The sequence below is a fragment of the Cupressus sempervirens genome, chromosome 5 (genome assembly GCF_028749045.1).
Source record: "Cupressus sempervirens isolate cs-2001-9-10 chromosome 5, ASM2874904v1, whole genome shotgun sequence".
In the NCBI taxonomy this organism is placed as follows: Eukaryota; Viridiplantae; Streptophyta; class Pinopsida; order Cupressales; family Cupressaceae; genus Cupressus; species Cupressus sempervirens.
In genome coordinates, this window is record NC_143122.1 from 1,000,669,173 (window position 1) to 1,000,683,436 (window position 14,264).

A 14,264-nucleotide genomic window follows, 5' to 3' on the forward strand; every position below is an offset into this window, starting at 1 on the left:
AAATTTTGCATGAAGTTGATATGGTCAATATATGATGATGGAGAAAGATTGTGTGGCAAAACTCTGCAACTCAAATATATGGACTCACAGAATAAGCTTCATCTAGTAACTTGAATGCTTTTACCATGGGTTTCAGTGATACATGATTTCAGTTAAAAATTTGTTAATAAACAATTTTTGCCATTGGTTTCACCAATCTATGATTTCAATACAAAAAATCATTACTAACGTTAATATTAAGATGAAATGTGGCATTCTTGCATTTAATGCAACCAATTAATTGGGAATCAAGACTTTAGAAAACTAGCTAAGTGTACTTGTGGTTACTGTGTTGAGCTTGTAATAACTTAAATAGTTAATACTGTTTTCACAACATAGAAGTATCTGGATTCCCCCCTCAATGACCAAATTTTTCTCTTGTTCCTCTTTGTGAAAATACTTGAACCTAGAAAGGACCTTGTCCAAATTTACTAAGTCCCTTATAGAAGGATAGACATTGAAAATTGAAAGAAAACCTTTAAATTCTATTGGAAAATTCTCCTGATAATCATCCAATGGGATAGATGGAATGAAAGAAACTTAGTAATGGAATGAAAGAATATCAATAATATCAAGACAATTTGATATTTAATTAGTTAGTTTAATTAATTTCTTAGGCAAAATATATGAGGAACAAAGACATTGCATTAGTGTAGACTATAGTAAATGACTTGGACACTTAGATATCGGGAAATTTGTACTTGTTTCAAATTGAAACATCTAGGTCCCATTAAATTCTCAAGCATTACTGGAAGAGGTAAAGTAGAAAAAGATTAAGATATTTGAAGCTTGATAAGTAGGAGATATTTTACACAAGAAGCCAAATTGTGATCTTACTATTAGGATTCAGTTGTGTGTTTTTGAGTCAAACTTGTTGATCTTTGTTTAATGAGTAGTGGCTCAAAAGAACCCATTTCTCATGAAATGAATGAAACAACCAACACTCATTGTATTTAGGTGACACTCACAAAGGCGAAGCATTGGTCAATGAATTTGACTAGAAAACTACACAGTTGTATCTTAATAGCAATATCACAATAAACGAAGCTTGTTTTGATATTGAGTTTTCTTTTAGACTCTTAGAAAGATTGCGACAATATGATTTTTCTTCTTTTAGTTATTTCTGTAAACAATTATTTTTTAATTTCATTTGGGTTAATATTATATAATGTATATGCTAATAGAAAAGAAGTGAATATGGTGTTGAAACAATTATTGGTTTTAGAAGTAGGATGTTGAAGGTGTAATTCTAGAGTTGCAGGATTGGTTGCTCCCTGATGACTCTTTCCCTCACTGAAGGATTTTTCTGCAAACAAGCCTTGAACTTGTCCTAATAAGCTTGGAAAGCTGTTCGATATCTGAGCCTCATTAATGATAATGGAAAAAAGGTAATTAAATTTCTCTTGGCTAATTATTCTGGATTTGTAGAAGAGAAAGTGCATGACCAGTTTCATTTATTTTATCTTGAGATGAAAATTATTTACTATCCATTGCATAGTGTTTTTTAATAATAATTATATTTGACAGCACAACAGAAAACCGTCCTATTCATATTTTGATATAATAAACAACTTAGTGAAAAAATTGATTTGAGTGAATTTTTTGTTTTTAGGTTGAAAAGGAGGAACATTGTAATTTGGCGTTTGGCAAAGTAGTTTATGCCATTTCTTAGTGTGTTCTACAAATAATTACCAATGCTTTTGTTTTGTGGTTTAGTTCTATATATCTCTCTCTCTAACGAGTGTTGTGTTTTGGTCATCAGGTAATCTGAAACATCATTCGCTACTGATATTGACAAATGGCATGTTGCTAGGTTTCACACCAGTACTTTCGCACACTATGGAGACCATTGTTAAAGTTGGAAGGCATTTTCCCCCAAGTCAGCGGAAGGCAAGATTCCAGTGCTCGAAATCATATTTCTGTATATGTTCAAGAGCAATATTTCTCAGCTAGTTTGAACCTCAAGGTAACCAATAATGTTTTTAGTTGAGAAGGCTGGAACTCTAATCTTTATTATCTAAAGACTAAGATAATGTTTCATCTGGAATAGCCAGCAGTTCGTTGTGATGCTGTAGATGAAACATTTATAAAACATGTCGATTATTCTTTTTATATTTAACAGGAAATCTTCAAGCTACTAGACAATCAAAATCCTCCACGGACCTATGAACTATCAAAAAATAAGAAATCCACAATTCCTGTAGTTATTGAGACAAGCAAGATCAATAACAATCCGGATGCTTCAGAAGTACACTCAAATGGTGCAGGGTCTACTTCAAATGCTCGATTAATGGGTATGCTATAACTCTACAACTTTTTTGTTTGTGTGCAATTAATGTTACTTTTCATATGATCAAAGACTTTTTCTGCTCAGTGCAGATGCACGCCAACTTTGACAATGGCACAAGATTTCAATTATTTTGAAGCTTTAATTTATGTAGGATATGCCTTAGTTTGTAGTTTGAATGCTTATTTTTATGATTACATATACATAATATTATTAAAAACAAGATGGAAAATGAGATCTTTATTTTCAGCAGTACCATCTTCTTTGAGATCCATGGGAGGTACTCTTGTTTGCATGAAGATTTAGACTGTGTGCCATCCATCTTCTGTGATTATCATGGGTAAAGGTGTTTGACTCTTATAATTTTTGAGGTGGTTACTTCAAGAAGTAGGGTATTGCAAAATATGCATGCTAATATGTTATGTACCTTCTTTTGGACATATCTCAGATATTGGTAGTATTAAGTTTGCCTTGGACATAGCGAAGCATTGAAGAGTAGACACTTGTATTCGGGAGTGCCAATAAAACCTAAGAACATAATTAGTCTATATTAAATTGAAACAAAAATAGGAACATGAATGAATGATTGATAAGATGGGAGATGTATACATGCCCCACAAGTTACACTAGGGAACGCTAGGTTGTTAAGGTTCTAATCTCTCCAATCTCCCTTTGCTTTCATAAGGATAAAAAGAGCTTACCCATTGTTGTCCTGAATTTTGTATTCACAAAATTGGACAACCCTCTGCAATTTCTCATCAATATTGTTCCAGCAATAGATGTTAATCTTGCAGAATAAATACTAGATCAGATTTGAGTTGCACCTTGGATTTCAAGCATATTGCATGTATTATGAGTTAAGTTGAATTTACATTTTCTCGCTTTGTACAAAAAAATCTAATGTATATTGTGATGTCAACATAGATAGTCTATTCTAGTTATTGTTTTGTACAATTTCAATTAAAGACACACAAGTCAACAAACTTCCTGATGTACTTTGTTGGATTAAGTGAAAAGTTAATAATCAATTGTATTTGTCAACTTTTAATAAAGAAATGAAGTAATGGCTGGACTACATTTAATACGACTATTTTCTATCATTTATTGATGATTTTTTCCCATCATTTATTGACAACATTTTTATGACTTTTACCTGTCATTGGTCAAAACTAAGGACGAAAGATGCATAATACATATTTTTTTTTTTTGATTTAAGTACAACATAATCCTAATCAATAGCATTGCCCTAGTAATGATCTAATAAATCCCTGTCATATGGATTCTTTAGAACATTATATGGATTTTTCTAATATAGTTACATAGATAAAGTTTTAACTAAAAAAGAAATAGAGTTCACTCTTATGTGCAACTCCTCTTTCAGCCTAAGGGTTGGTTGTGACAAATGATCTAGTACCATTTTGAAAGCAATTAAAATTTTAAATGGCAAAGAAAAATCCACAACAATTGAAGTTGAAATGAGATATCTTGACTGCATGGGTTTAAGAACACTTTTTAGTTTAGAGAGAAGCTTGTGCATTTTTAGCTAAATCTCTCATAATATTTTTTGTCTGGCATTTCAAAGTGGAAACTCGTAGATCATTTTCTTTATTTTGTAGGTACGTGATGCAACAAGCAATGAACCTTGGTGTCCACATGGGATGGTTATGGCTGAGATTGCTCAGGCTACAAGAAATTTGTAAGACAATATTTAGGGTTTTGCATCAGAGCTCTCACAAAGATTTACATTTCTTTTTGGCAGTCATCCAACAAATAATGGATAAAGCAATTTGTATTTGATGCAACAATGAAAGCCAGTTGGTTATGGGTATTCTCTGGAAAAGGGTTAGTGACACCAACAGAAACTAGTGTCATGTTTACAAGGTAGATTGTTCTGATCCTTCTCTAGCAGTTAGTATTTTCAAGCTGCATATACTTGGTTCATGCCAAAAGTCAACAACAATATATGACTTTCCTGAGCTGACATTTGTAATTTTTAAAAACATGTTTTTTTTTTGCAATGAAAGTGTTCCTTTTTTTTATCTTCTGTCAAAACTACAAAATCGATTTTATTCTCATCTTATGGCACCTTTAGAGTTGTAAAACATTCTATTAAGAAACTCATCTTTTGTAATTTCAAGGCATTGACTATTCTAGAATATCTTGTGGCAAATGGATCTAAATGTGTTGTTGATGAACTATTGGAACACACCTTCCAAATTTCAGTATAAGACCTCCCAAGATTGTATTTTTGTTGGCTATGAAACTTACATCAGCCAACTAAAATTAATCTACTTATATGTTTGATTCTTGCTCTGTTCTCTGCTATATATTGAATATTTATAGGTTGTTCTATTAAAATATTTGAGATTGATGTTTTAGCTATGAGATTGATAGTTGGAATTTTCATTGATTAGACACTTTCAAATTTTGAGTTTGTCAAACCAAACGGTTAGGATCAGGGAATCAATGTCAGAAAGAAGGCTTAGAATATTCTCTCTTATCAACAATAAAGATAAAATACGAGAAGTGAGACAAAATGCAGTAGCCAATAGAGGCAAGTAAGTGGCTAAGTAGTTATTGGCTTCTTTCGAAATTAACTATGGAATAAAATGATTGCTTGATGAGCTTATTCTTATATTTATTTATGTGTAATGCAAACATAATATATAATTCTGTTAGGTATGGTGGTCTATCTTCATTTGGAGGATAGAAGCCCAGTTCATACTTAGGGTTTGGTGGTAGATACCATGGTGATCGATGTGATGATGATTGCTATGGAAGTCAAAATGGTGGCAAATCTGATGGTAGTCCTAGTCAAAGAAAAGATGATTATGCTTACAAGTACAAAGACCAAAATCTCAATGGTCAAGATGGTGATGCTCTCCACAACAAAAGTATAGATAAATATGAAGACGATGACTTTGCAAGAATCCGGGATCACAATGATGATAGATTTGTCTCTAAAAAGGAGTATGATGATGAGGATAGCTCTTTTTCAAGGTGCTTTTCCTATCTATTACATTCATTTTTTAGTTTGGCTTGGTTTTCAATTTTATTTTACAAAAATATTTACATGAATCAAAATGGTGTCTAATTGATTTTTTTTTTGAAGCTTAAGGTGCATGCAAACAAATTGATTGCATGGTGACAACATGTCTGTTTTGCAATGTTTTGCTAAATGTTTCAATATGGTTGAACCATTTGAAATGATTACAAGTTTGATGTTTTCTGATTTATTTTTTTTATCAAATTGGCATTACATGTTAAGATTAATATCCCCTGAATTAGTATGAAAATGGTGTTGCATTTTATTGTGAGAACCTATAAACCCACTTTAGAATAACTTTTATGCCAACCAAAATACCAGGTAGGGAGGATACAAATTGGTGTGCACAACGGGTCATTAAGGAGACTGACAAGTGAGGCTTATATTTGTATAATTTATAATATGCTAATATGCACATACACAAACTTTTAAGATTCATGGATTTTTGAGATCAACTATAGATGTCACTACAACTTTTATAAGTTATTGAGACTAAAACAAGTTTTATTATTTGCTCTTTGCCCAGAGAAAGTCACTTTTTTTTGCAATCGGGGAAACTTTTATTAATAGGTTGTCTGGTAGAAGAGTCATTTGGCCTAGTCAATAAGGTACCTTTGTAGTTCATTATATATAAGGGTTTACTTATATAAGGCATTGTGCTATTATTGAACTAAGTATCCTCAATTAAGTTACCTTTAATTATTTAGATAGTTATGAAGTTCGCTTCTAGATTCAATTGTGTGTATTTTTAGATAGTTACGATGCTAAAAAATACACACAATTGAATCTTGAAGCAAACTTCATAATCTTCAATATATTGTGGAAATATGATGTTATTTAGATAGTTTCAATTTGTTTTAGCTTGTTTGATGGAAAGGAAATAGTCACTTTCATGATATCTTCTTAGCTATTTGAGTTAGCAATTATTGATTGTCAGGTAATTGTACATGCACTGAGTCCTAATTATTTCAAATATTGTGAAATGCTATATATTTATCATGGTCATGTTATTGGTTTTTGTTCTTATTATTGGTCTGCTTAAGTCCAATGTCTCCTACAACCTAGATCTTATTAGGGAAATGAGTACTCAATCGAAGTAGGTGATTATGGGGATTTCCATTGGTGTGACTGTTGGTGTGATATTACTAGCCTATTTCCTCCACTGTATCATATGGCACAAAAAGAATTATAAAGATCAATTGAGTAGGAATATTTAAAGTAGTATATCACTTCCCATCTATGTTAACAGTATTGATTCAAGTACAATACTTTCAGAGTCTGTAATTGATCATGGAGCAACTCTAACATCCAAACAAAATGGCCATTCAAATTGGTGGGGAAAACATGAGAAAGATTTTGTTTCTTTAGCCTCTGGGATTCCAAGATACTCATACAAGTATGTCATTTTTTGTATTTTAGATTTGAACATTGTGTCTATTGATGGGCTTCATACTTGACTTACTTTTGATTTGATCTTTGTTCACAGACTATCTTTTATTAAATATAAAATATATTTATTTGACCTACCTCATACTTGAGTTGCTTTTGATTTGGATTTTGTACATAACTTTTCTTTCATCAAATATTCAATGCACTTTTTTGTTAGCTTTTTCATCACTGGTAGTATTGTACAGCTTGTTGAAAACGCTTAATGGTGCTGGAGCACCTCAGCTATAGGAAGTCAATATGAAACATTATGATATTTTAAGTCCAAAGAGGTTATTCATGATGTGATAAGATTATTTTAGTCATCAATGCTTTTAAATCTAAATGTAGGGATACACAAGTGAAAGTTTTAAAGTTCTCCTAATAGGTCTTGATTCTGATTAGAAGGCCATATTTGTATAAAAGAGCCATAGAAGGGTAACTATAAAAGTCATTTATAGTCCATTTTTAATGTGTTTGGAAGGTTCTTGGAACAATTTAAAGCCACTATGTCAAGAATGTAAAAGCTGTCCAAAAAGTTGTAAAATGCAACTTTTCAAAACTTGCTAAAGTTGCAAAACAATGTAACTGTTGATTGCTGCAATTTTGTGATTGTGTCTTGATGAGTAGCCATTGATCCAAGACTTCAAGTACTAAAACTAACTCATTCATCAAGTTAAATTAACAAAAAAAAAGGAACAACAACAAAAACCTTTGGATGAACACATTGAAACCCATTGATGTACATGCCTATAGTTTATCTTTCATTGCCTTCCAACTAGTTTTTGTTGATAAATAGGAGATATTTTCCAAAATGTGATATTGCTATCAAGATTTAACTTTTTGATGTAAATGCCACTAGTTTGGCTTTCATCACCTTCCAACTATTTTTTGTTGATAAGTACGAGATATATTCCACAATGTGATATGTAGAGTACTTGTCACAGGCTACATTGATACAGAGTACTTGACACATATTCATAGCCATCTTGAAACTACACTCTTAGGGTTTCCAAAATCCATACCTTAGCCTCTCTTGGGATTCACCCACCTTGCAAGGAATTACTCCAGCCATACCCAACAACCTACCCCTAATTAAAAGGGGCTATAAAAAGACACTAAGGGATAGGATATGAATATATCAACTTCAAATAGATTTTGAATGTATCCATGTATGTATGTGTTTATGTATATGTTTATGTATTTTTGATTTATCAATATAAACTGAGATCAATACTATATCTTATTAACTAGACCATGTATTGGCTCTTAGTCTTATTAGCTTTCAAATACTAAATTTTGTAAAGCAATACTGAAGTGTACTCTTTCTATTACACTTTTGCTTCTAGCTGATGAATAATCACTCACGGGTTTGGGTATGCAATCTGAATTCTTCTTTTAAATCACTAATCTCTTATTTGTCCCCTCCATGATGTTTCAAGCTCACTTTTTTATATCCCCTTAGAGATACCTCTTTTCAAATAGTCACAATCTTTCAATTAAGTTAGATCTTCTCCTCCTTAGTTACCATACCCCTTTGGAGACTAATTAGTATGCATCATTTGGGATATAACATGGTAATCACACTCTTTGTGGCTCACAGTGTTAATTGCATGATTAAGTTATAAACTTCTTCTTGTATGGGAATGCATCACAATAAGCTGATGACCATTTTTGATTAAGAATAGGTAATGTCCATACATAATTCCTCTTATATATGAAGATACTTGCAACTGTTTTGTTATGATATGATATTAGATGTAATCCAATACTGTCAGGGATATGAGGACTGTGTGTACGGTATGCTGTTTGTTGTACCATCGTATTCCTCTAATTTATACAATCGTTCTTGCTGTTTAGTTGATTATGTGCCTCATCTTAATTGATGCTTAACTACCCATGTTAACATTAGTTTGTTGATCAATTTATACATAATCATTAATATATCATTGCTGTTTGTTATTATATATTACTTCTTGTTTTACTCTGCCAGTTATTATTACATAACTCATGGGACAATTGCTACTTATAATGAGCTCTTTGAATATTGAGCCCCACTGGACATTAATTATACATATATATGTTTAAATAATATAAAATTTTTGGTACTAGTTATAATAATATTTGTTGATTGAGCCCCACACATCAAAATATTCACAGGTTTAATTTCTAGCTTATTTTCCAAATGTGATAGTAATAAATTTAAATTGCTCTATGGATTTCCACTTGTTGATGAAGGAGCATGTATGGGATGTGTTGATGTATGGGATGGGAGCATTTATAGCAAAAACATAGCAAAACCAAGGGAAGGTTTTGTAGCATGGAATGGAGAACGATTACATGTCTCAGAGGTTCCCCACTCAACGACCCTTCCTATTGAGTGCCACGAGAGAACATACTTAAACTAAGAACTTGATGCAACCTGCAAATTTGAAAGCTTTCTAAATTTTGGTGCCCCAAATTAGTCTCATTTTGTAAAGTTTTACAGACATATGGTACATGTTTGTAGTCGAGGAAGGTCTAAAGTTTACCATGTTAACGTGTTTATAGTAACAAGTATGGGTAGAGATGGATACTCTCCATGGGCAGGTTAATGTGTTTAATCACACCTTTCCTTCATTAATTTTTATTTAAGATTGTCAATGTATGCTAATTGCTGCCCTCTTTGTTCACAAGAGCTATTATTCAAGATTGTTGTTAACTGTTATTTAAGATTGTCATTAACCCTCTTTGTTCACAAGAGTTGTTATTCAAATGATTAAATGCTAATTATAAAAAGCCTGAATTGCTATCAACCCATTTAAATAATTTCTTTTACAATGGCGATAGACATATACATGAAATATCTTAATTGCTATCAACCCATTTACAAAGCTTCCACAACTATATGATTCTCACATGATGGAGCAGTATAGAGATGCCCCCTTTGGAGAATTGAGCCCCCATGTTTTTGTAATTGCTGATGCTTCATATCAATAAACTTTTCAATCACTAAATGGCATCAGATATTATGTTTTTTTGGTTGATCACTAATGACAGAAAAGTTTACTTTACTTTTTTCTCATTTTGACATTGTCATTATAGGGGAGTGATCAATGAACAATGCAACCAATCTATCCTGGTTAGTGGAGAAAGTGGAGTAGGACAATTCTCAATTTTTGAATGTAAATACAAACAAAGTATGAGACATGGCAATCTTGCTTGTTTGAAAAACTGGCATTTCTTTCCCCCAGTGATCCATAGTTATAGATAATTTTATCATTTAATTTTCCATAAAATGTTTCACTGGCATTCTCAAAACTCTAGAGGAATATCTATGCCCTTAAGAGTTATCTAGAGTATATGTTTAATAGCACATCAAGTATAGAAAGAAGCTAAGGAAATGTTAAATTGTATCCCTCCTTAACTTGATTAGCTTAGTACTCATTTAAGGTGCTAATTTTCTTTTCTATATTTACATCATAAGTTTCTGATGTCTGATTATCAGAATGTTCTTATTTGTCTCAAAGTTTAGAGATGGAATGATTACATTCTAGGGAACCTTGTGTAACTTCCCATTTAAATAGAAAGTTGATAAATGTTTGCTATTTCTATTGGCCAGACTTGGAAATATATGGATAGCAAATCAAGTTTTACTTGAGATCTTCATGATCCTCCATTTCTTTAAGTTTATTTGAATCTTACAAACAAGAAGACAATATTGAGCAACCATGTTGAATTGCATGATTTTATTTATGTTAACACTTCCATATGTTGAAGTCAGATTAAGTCGCCTATTCATTTTATAATGTTATTTGCAGGTGGCTAAATGCATAGAGATTCATAGTTAACCCAAGCATATGTAAAACATAATGAAGCCCAAGAATATAACCATAAGACATACAAAAATAAATAGTTCCAGCTACTCTTTTAGGACATGTAGCATTATGTAATCCTTGTATTTAAATTCAAAAACTAGCTATAGTGGCTGAAATATTTTCCTTTTTCATGTCATTAAACAAGTTTGTATTCCTACTTGAAATGATATATTTGCTTCCCTTATAGTATTGATCATGTGGAGTTTTTTCCACAGCATCTGCATTGGGCATCAAAGAAGTAGTTCCAACATATCTGGATGATAGTCTCACCTCAGATGATTTGCTTACAGGAGTAAGCTTCGCTTCAGTTGGCTCTAGCTATGATAATTTTATTGCATAGAGCGGGGTAGGCATAAATAAGTAATTTTAAAGCATTTCCATTTAAGCATTAAAATGGTTACATTACCAATGCATGTAATGTGGGTAATTTTTTGTTTGGGCTGAGAGCTTTTATATTTTGTGGGGGTTGTGCAGAATGTGATAGCATTGTGGAAGCAAGTGTAGTATTTTAAGGAATATACATCTTGAATAACAACCATTGTTGGGGCAGAGCATGCTTCAAGTATTGTAAGTAATGCACTTTACTACTTGGCTGCAGGGAATGCTAATTGGGGTGTTAGTTATTTCTTTAGTATAGGAAATGTTAACAGTAGCCATGCTAGGATCTGTACAATGTTGGAGCCAGAAGTTTCATAGTTGTAGGGTTTTCCATCTTGTGATGTTCACCTTCAGAAAGAACATTTCTTTTTGTGGTAGGGAGGCCATGCAATGTAAGAATAAATGATGCTTCACCCTACTTCAACAGAAACTGGGCACCTGCTCTCTCCAACTTGGAGAGCTCACTTCCAGGATCAACTATTGTTTACTCATACATCTATGACATTGTAGTGGATGTTGTTTCTTATCCCTTTAGCTATGGTAAGTTCGAATGACATTGTAATTTGATTTTTAAATTCAATTATGTAAATATTTTTAGCATCATCATTTTGGATCAAATGAATTTGTGGTTTAGCATCAATGTTTTGGATCAAATGAATGTGTGGTTTAACATCAATGTTTTGGATCAAATGAATTTGTGGTAAGCATAATCTTGTAGCTACATCAACATTAATCTATTTGAAAAGTAATTTTTTTGTTTTTCAATTTGATTGTGTATGATATTTTTAGGATCAATGTCTCAGATCACACTACAAGATCCATCATCAAGAGACAAGAATGCAAGAGTGAAGTGTAACATATGATTTGGTGCAGGACATGAAAGTGCTAGTGGTCCCATTGGGGGGCATTTACCACATCAAGGTTCATGTTAACCAATTGGAGGTATGGGATCTGGTTTCAACTTTGCTGGTCTTGAAAATATAGTAAGCTAGACTTTAGTTGGAGGTCTACTATCTCAAATTAGCTTATTGACTCAGGTAATCATGTATATTTTTTGGCTTTTGTTTGATAGGTAGGAAATACTAATAGTTGTAGAAAGATATGGGAAATGATTTTTGAACATTTGACTGGAGTTTGTATTAATGTGTTATGGTAGTTGCCTAAGAAAGGATTGAGTCAAAGCCTACGGGATGGGAAATTAAATCATATTATGGGATGTGGATGTCAGTAGCCACGAACATATTCTTTGGTAGTAGGCATCTAATGTTTATGGTAGTGAAATTGGAAATTCTATAGGCAGTTGCATGATAGGCTTCCAATCTTTTGCATGATTGCTCTATTTTGTTATCCCCACTTTCTTTAGGCTGAAATGCCTGTTTAATAGGTAATTGAATTATGGTATATGTCCTGGTGTGAAGTGTGTTGTATTCATGTTGTCTTTGATTTTGATTGATTTTTCATGCTAAAGTGTCAGATGGTGGATTTTCTTATGTAATTACCAGATCTGGTTAGTTTTAGATCAAATTCAACTTGCTCCAGATTTTTTGTACCAGGCAAATTTGTCCAATTCATCCTTGGCTTTTCAATTCCTATAAAATTTTAGTGAATTTTTTCTTGGGTTTTGGATTTACAATTTTTATGGATCTCCTAAACAAATCAATTTTTTGGGCTAGGTAATTATGGTTTTTGAACATTGAATTGATCAAACCTAGTGGTTTTGAACCTTTAATTTTTTAAACCTGGTACCTATGTTTTGTGAATTTTGATCTAAGTAATGTGGTATAGCTTTGTACCTACCCTAGCTTTTACACTTTCAAGAAAGAATTCAATGGTTTACTTATAAGTGATTTATGCCTTGGGTACCTGGAGGTTCTTGTAGCGTGTCTAATTTTTTCAGGCTTATGATGCCGCTTGATATATATATCACGATTATTCATGGTTCCATTGTTAGTTCCTTTATGTACTTTGATATTTGCAGCTCTTTGATCAGGCCTTAGGTTATTCCTTGTCTAATGATTCTTACTGGGACAATATGCATATCTTGCAATATTGGCTTGCCATTAGACGACATTTCATGGAGGCAGTCAATAAAACAATTCAAACGCCTTACCTATGATTCCACATTTTGCATGCATGTCTACTAGGGAAGTTGCAACTTAAACAAATATATTCTCTCAATATATCTATTTTGTGCATATCAAACAACCATGGCTTTTGATGACCACATTACATTCAGGCATCTTGTCAAACAGTTCACATGACTTATCTATGCTTCCATTTTGCAAGCATGTCTCCCAAGGAAAATGCTACTACTTCATCTACACTATTTGAAAAAATCCTTTATGCTTTGATGGATGCCTATAGCTTATCCCAAAGTTCTCATTCAATAGTTATGAGATGATCAATCAAGAAGAAACAGTTGAGAGCTTAGAGTGACACAATTTTAAAATGATCATATGAAATGAAATGGGCGTGCAAGTAGAAAGAAACTAGAAAGACATTGTGTACAGATGAAGGCATGAAATGGATGGTTTTGGAGCACTCAGCACAAACACTCAACATTTAGTACATATCATCATTTGAGATCAAATGGGTGTGTGGGATTATACGCATAGTGAATAACAAAGGGGGGAATTGAACCCTCCCTGTGGCTCAAACTTGTTGAGGTCCACTTCAACAATGACCCTTCTTATGAAATTGCTATCTAAAACCTTTCTAATGAGATAATGTGTTATGAGCTATTCATCAGTGGGATGGAATATGAATCCAGGAGGCAGTTGTGCATCACCCATATCATGACTGTAACTAGAGTTAAGAGCCTCTATTATTGAATTCTCTTCCCTATTTCCCATAGCAAAGGAAATGAATATGGGTGATAGGGAAGAGAATTCAATAATAGAGGCTCTTAAATTTAGTTATAGTCATGATATGGGTGATGCACAACTACCTCCTAGATTCATGTTCTATCCCACTGATGAAGAGCTCATAACACATTATCTCATTAGAAAGATTTTAGACAACAATTTCATAGGAAGGGCCATTGCTGAAGTGGACCTCAACAAGTGTGAGCCTCAAAATTTTTTTGACCAAGAATTGGTCAAAATTTTGACCAATTCTTGGCAGATTTCAACCAAACATTGGTCAAAATTTTGACCAATGTTTGGCAGTTTTCTATCAAGCATTGGTCAAAATTTTGACTAATGCTTGGTCAAAATCTACCAAGAATTGGTCA

General features: G+C 32.7%; 1 pseudogene; it reads left to right on the forward strand.

Annotated features, from left to right (window-relative positions):
- Positions 1-1,416: 1,416 nt before the first annotated feature.
- On the forward strand, positions 1,417-11,895 carry LOC149559293 (GDSL esterase/lipase EXL3-like; annotated as a pseudogene).
- Positions 11,896-14,264: the final 2,369 nt, after the last annotated feature.